Source organism: Arachis stenosperma, chromosome 6 (genome assembly GCF_014773155.1).
Source record: "Arachis stenosperma cultivar V10309 chromosome 6, arast.V10309.gnm1.PFL2, whole genome shotgun sequence".
Lineage (NCBI taxonomy): Eukaryota > Viridiplantae > Streptophyta > Magnoliopsida > Fabales > Fabaceae > Arachis > Arachis stenosperma.
The window spans coordinates 45,260,105-45,265,773 of NC_080382.1; positions in this window are offsets into that span (position 1 = coordinate 45,260,105).

Here is a 5,669-nt window from a genome sequence, read left to right on the forward strand (position 1 = left end):
CTTGTGAGTCACTGTAGATGTTAAGTTTTCGAGCTCCAACCTCCCTAGCCAGCTTCAAACCAGCTAATAGTGCTTTGTATTCTGCCTGGTTGTTTGAGACCGGGAATCCGAATTTAAGGGAGAGCTCAAGTTGAGTTCCTTGGTTGCTTTCGATTATCACACCCGCACTGCTTCCTATTTTATTTGAGGATCCGTCCACGTATATGTTCCACTCTGTGGGGATTTCCGGGGTGTCTGTGAATTCTGCAATGAAGTCGGCCAGGTGTTGTGATTTGATGGCTGTCCGCGCCTCGTATTGGAGGTCGAACTCAGACAACTCGATTGCCCATTGTATGATTCTTCCTGCTAGATCTGTTTTCTGCAATATCTCTTTTATGGGTTGGTTGGTCCGAACTTTAATGGTATGCGCTTGGAAATATGGGTGAAGCCGCCGGGATGTGAGGATCAGAGCGTAGGCAAACTTTTCTATTTTCTGGTAGTTCAGCTCAGATCCCTGTAGCGCTTTGCTAATGAAGTAGATGGGTTTTTGCCCATGTTCGTCTTCTCTGACTAGTGCTGAGGCTATTGCCCGGCTCCCTACTGCGAGATATAATATGAGCGGTTCTCCTTCTCGTGGCCGAGATAGGATAGGTGGCCGTCCTAAGAACTCCTTGAAGTCTCAAAAGGCTTGCTCACATTCTGTCGTCCATTCGAACTGTTTTCCCTTTCTTAAAGTAGCATAGAAGGGAAGAGATCTTATCGCAGCTCCTGCTAAGAATCGGGATAGAGCGGCCAACCTCCCGTTGAGTTGTTGTACTTCTTTGACACAGGTTGGGCTCTTCATGTTGAGTATGGCTTGACACTTGTCTGGATTTGCTTCAATCCCCCTTTGTGTGAGCATGAAGCCTAAGAATTTGCCTGCTTCTACTGCGAAGGTGCATTTTGCGAGATTGAGCCGCATGTTGTGTTTCCTGATAGTGTAAAACACTTGAGTTAGGTCGGATAATAATGTATCTTCGCTTTGTGTCTTTATCAACATGTCGTCTACATAAACTTCCATGATTTTTTTGATGTGATCTGAGAAAACTTTATTCATTAGCCTTTGATAAGTAGCTCCTGCGTTCTTGAGACCGAAAGGCATCACGATGTAACAGTAGTTTGCTTTCGGTGTTAGGAACGAGGTCTTTTCTTGATCTGGTGGATACATGGGGATTTGGTTGTACCCTGAATATGCGTCCATGAACGAGAGATACTTATATCCTGATGAAGCATCTACTAGAGCATCGATGCTTGGGAGTGGGTAAGGGTCTTTTGGGCAGGTGATGAGCGGATAATTTATACGCTTTTTGGAATTGTTTTTAGGTAGTTTTTAGTAAGTTTAAGCTACTTTTAGGGATGTTTTCATTAGTTTTTATGTTAAATTCATATTTCTGGACTTTACTATGAGTTTGTGTGTTTTTCTGTGATTTCAGGTAATTTCTGGCTGAAATTGAGGGACTTGAGCAAAACTCTGAAAAAGGCTGACAAAAGGACTGCTGATGCTGTTGGAATCTGACCTCCCTGCACTAGAAATGGATTTTCTGGAGCTACAGAACTCCAATTGGCGCGCTCTCAATGGCTTTGGAAAGTAGACATCCAGAGCTTTCCAGAAATATATAATAGTCCATACTTTATTCGGAAATTAACGACGTAACTTGGCGTTGAACGCCAAGTACATGCTGCTGTCTGGAGTTAAACGCCAGAAAAACATCATGATCCGGAGTTGAACGCCCAAAACACGTCATAAATTGGAGTTCAACTCCAAGAGAAGCCTTAGCTCGTGGATAGATCAAGCTCAGCCCAAACATACACCAAGTGGGCCCCGGAAGTGGATTTATGCATCAATTACTTACTCATGTAAACCCTAGTAGCTAGTATATTATAAATAGGACTTTTTACTAGTGTATTAGACATCTTGGGACATTTAGTTCTCAGATCATGGGGGCTGGCCATTTGGCCATGCCTGAACCTTTTACTTATGTATGTTCAACAGTGGAGTTTCTGCACACCATAGATTAAGGGTGTGGAGCTCTACTGTACCTCAAGTTTCAATACAATTACTATTATTTTATATTCAATTCTCTTTTATTCTTATTCCAAGATATACGTTGCACAACACTTTGATGAATGTGATGATCCGTGACACTCATCATCATTCTCACTTATGAACGCGCGTGATTGACAACCACTTCCGTTCTACCTTAGGCCGGGCGCATATCTCTTAGATTCCCCAACAGAATCTTCGTGGTATAAGCTAGATAGATGGCGGCATTCATGGGGATCCGGAAAGTCTAACCTTGTCTGTGGTATTTCGAGTAGGATTCCGGTATTGAATGACTGTGACGAGCTTCAAACTCCTGAAGGCTGGGCGTTAGTGACAGACGCAAAAGAATCAATGGATTCTACTCCAACCTGATTGAGAACCGACAGATGATTAGCCGTGCTGTGACAGAGCATTTGGACCATTTTCACTGAGAGGATGGGATGTAGCTATCAACCAAGGGTGATGCCTCCAGACGATTAGCCGTGCAGTGACAGCGCATAGGACCATTTTCCCGAGAGGATTAAAAGTAGCCATTGATGATAGTGATGCCCTACATACAGCTTGCCATGGAAAGGAGTAAGAAGGATTGGAAGAGCGAATAGTGAAGCAGAGTTTCAAGAGGAGCACAGCATCTCCATACGCTTATCTGAAATTCCCACTCTTGATTTACATAAGTATTTCTATCCCTTTTATTTTCTTTTTACTATTAATTTTCGAAAACCAAAACTATTTAATCTGCCTAACTGAGATTTACAAGGTGACCATAGCTTGCTTCATACCAACAATCTCTGTGGGATCGACCCTTACTCGCGCAAGGTTTATTACTTGGACGACCCAGTACACTTGCTGGTTAGTTGAACGGAGTTGTGAATTCAAATAGAGCCAATTATTAAATTTCATACAAGTACAAAGACAATAGATCACAATTTCGTCCACCAAGTTTTTGGCGCCGTTGCCGGGGATTGTTCGAGTATGGACAACTGACGGTTCATCTTGTTGCTCAGATTAGGTAATTTTCTTTTCAAAAATCTTTTTCAAAATTTTTCTTTTCTTTTTTTTCGTTTTTCCAACCATGTTTTTCGAAAAAAATTAAAATAAAAATCCAAAAAAATTAGAAAATCATAAAAACCAAAAATATTTTGTGTTTCTTGTTTGAGTCTTGAGTCAATTTTTAAGTTTGGTGTCAATTGCATGCTTTAAAAATTTTTCTTGCAGTTTTTTTCGAAAATTCCATGCATTCATAGTGTTCTTCATGATCTTCAAGTTGTTCTTGATAAGTCCTCTTGTTTGATCTTGATGTTTTCTTGTTTTGTGTTGTTAGTTGTTTTTCATATGCATTTTTTGTTTGTTAGAGTCCATGCATTAAAGATTTCTAAGTTTGGTGTCTTGCATGTTTTCTTTGCATCAAAAATTTTTCAAAATTATGTTCTTGATGTTCATCATGATCTTCAAAGTGTTCTTGGTGTTCATCTTGACATTCATAGCATTCTTACATGCATTCATTGTTTTGATCTAAAAATTTCATGCATTGAGTATTTTTGTTGTTTTTCTCTCTCATAATTAAAAATTCAAAAATAAAAAAAATATCTTTTCCTTATTTCCCTCCAAATTTTCGAAATTTTGGGTTGACTTGGTCAAAAATTTTTAAAAAAATTAGTTGTTTCTTACAAGTCAAGTCAAAATTTCAATTTTAAAAATCTTATCTTTTCAAAATCTTTTTCAAAAATCATATCTTTTTCAATTTTTTTATTTTCAAAAATTTCAAAAAATCTTTTTCAAAAATATTTTCAAAATCTTTTTCTTATCTTTACATCATATTTTCGAAAATTCACTAATAATTAATGTGATTGGTTCAAAAATTTGAAGTTTGTTACTTTCTTGTTAAGAAAGGTTCAATCTTTAAGTTCTAGAATCTTATCTTGTAGTTTCTTGTTAGTGAAGTAAATAATTTCAAAATTTTTGAATTAAATCTTTCTATCTTTTATTTGATCTTTTTCAAAAATTTTATCTTTTTCAAAGTTTGATTTCAAAATATCTTATCTAACTTCTTATCTTCTTATCTTTTTCAAATTTGATTTTAAAATCTTTTTCAAAACCACCTAACTACTTTTTCCTCTTCAATTTTCGAAAATACCTCTCTCTTTTTCAAAAATTCTTTTTAATTAATTAATTGTTTTAAATTTTAATTTCAATTATATTTTATCTTGAATTTTTCGAAAATTACTAACCTCTTTTTCAAAATTTTTTTCGAAATTTCCCTTCTCTTTTCTTCTTCTATTTAATTATTTAATTACTAACACTTCTCTTCACCTCTCTCCATCTAATTATCCGAATCCCCTCTTCTACATTCTTCTCCCCTTTCTTCTTCTACTAACATAAAGGAATCTCTATACTGTGACATAGAGGATTCCTCTTCTTTTCTTGTTTTCTCCTCTTTCATATGAGCAGGAACAAGGATAAAGGCACTCTTGTTGAAATTGATCCAGAACCTGAAAGGACTCTGAAGAGAAAATTAAGAGAAGCTAAGTTACAACAATCCAGAAACAACCTTTCAGAAATTTTCGAACAAGAGAAGGAGATGGCAGCCGAAAATAATAATAATGCAAGGAGAATGCTTGGTGACTTCACAAAGCCAACGTCCAAGTTTGATGGAAGAAGCATCTCCATTCCTGCCATTGGAGCCAATAACTTTGAGCTGAAACCTCAGCTAGTTGCCTTAATGCAACAAAACTGCAAGTTTTATGGACTTCCATCTGAAGATCCTTATCAGTTTTTAACTGAGTTCTTGCAGATCTGTGAGACTGTAAAGACGAATGGAGTTGATCCTGAAGTCTACAGACTCATGCTTTTCCCTTTTGCTGTAAGAGACAGGGCTAGAATATGGTTGGATTCACAACCTAAGGATAGGCTGGACTCCTGGGATAAGCTGGTCACAGCCTTCTTGGATAAATTCTTTCCTCCTCAAAAGCTGAGCAAGCTGAGAGTGGATGTTCAAACCTTCAAACAAAAAGATGGTGAATCCCTCTATGAAGCTTGGGAAAGATACAAGCAGCTGACCAAAAGATGTCCATCTGACATGTTTTCAGAATGGACCATATTAGATATATTCTATTATGGTCTCTCTGAATTTTTGAAAATGTCATTGGACCATTCTGCAGGTGGATCTATTCACCTAAAGAAAACGCCTGAAGAGGCTCAAGAACTCATTGACATGGTTGCAAATAACCAGTTCATGTACACTTCTGAGAGGAATTCCGTGAATAATGGGATACCTCAGAAGAAATGAGTTCTTGAAATTGATGCTCTGAATGCCATATTAGCTCAGAACAAAGTGTTGACCCAACAGGTCAACATGATCTCTCAAAATCTGAATGGATGGCAACATGCATCCAACAGTACTAGAGAGGCAGCTTCTGAAGAAGCTTATGATCCTGAGAACCCTGCCATGGCAGAGGTTAATTACATGGGTGAACCTTATGGAAACACCTATAACTCATCATGGAGAAATCATCCAAATTTCTCATGGAAGGATCAACAAAAGCCTCAACAAGGCTTTAACAATGGTGGACGCAATAGGCTGAGCAATAGCAAGCTATATCCATCATCT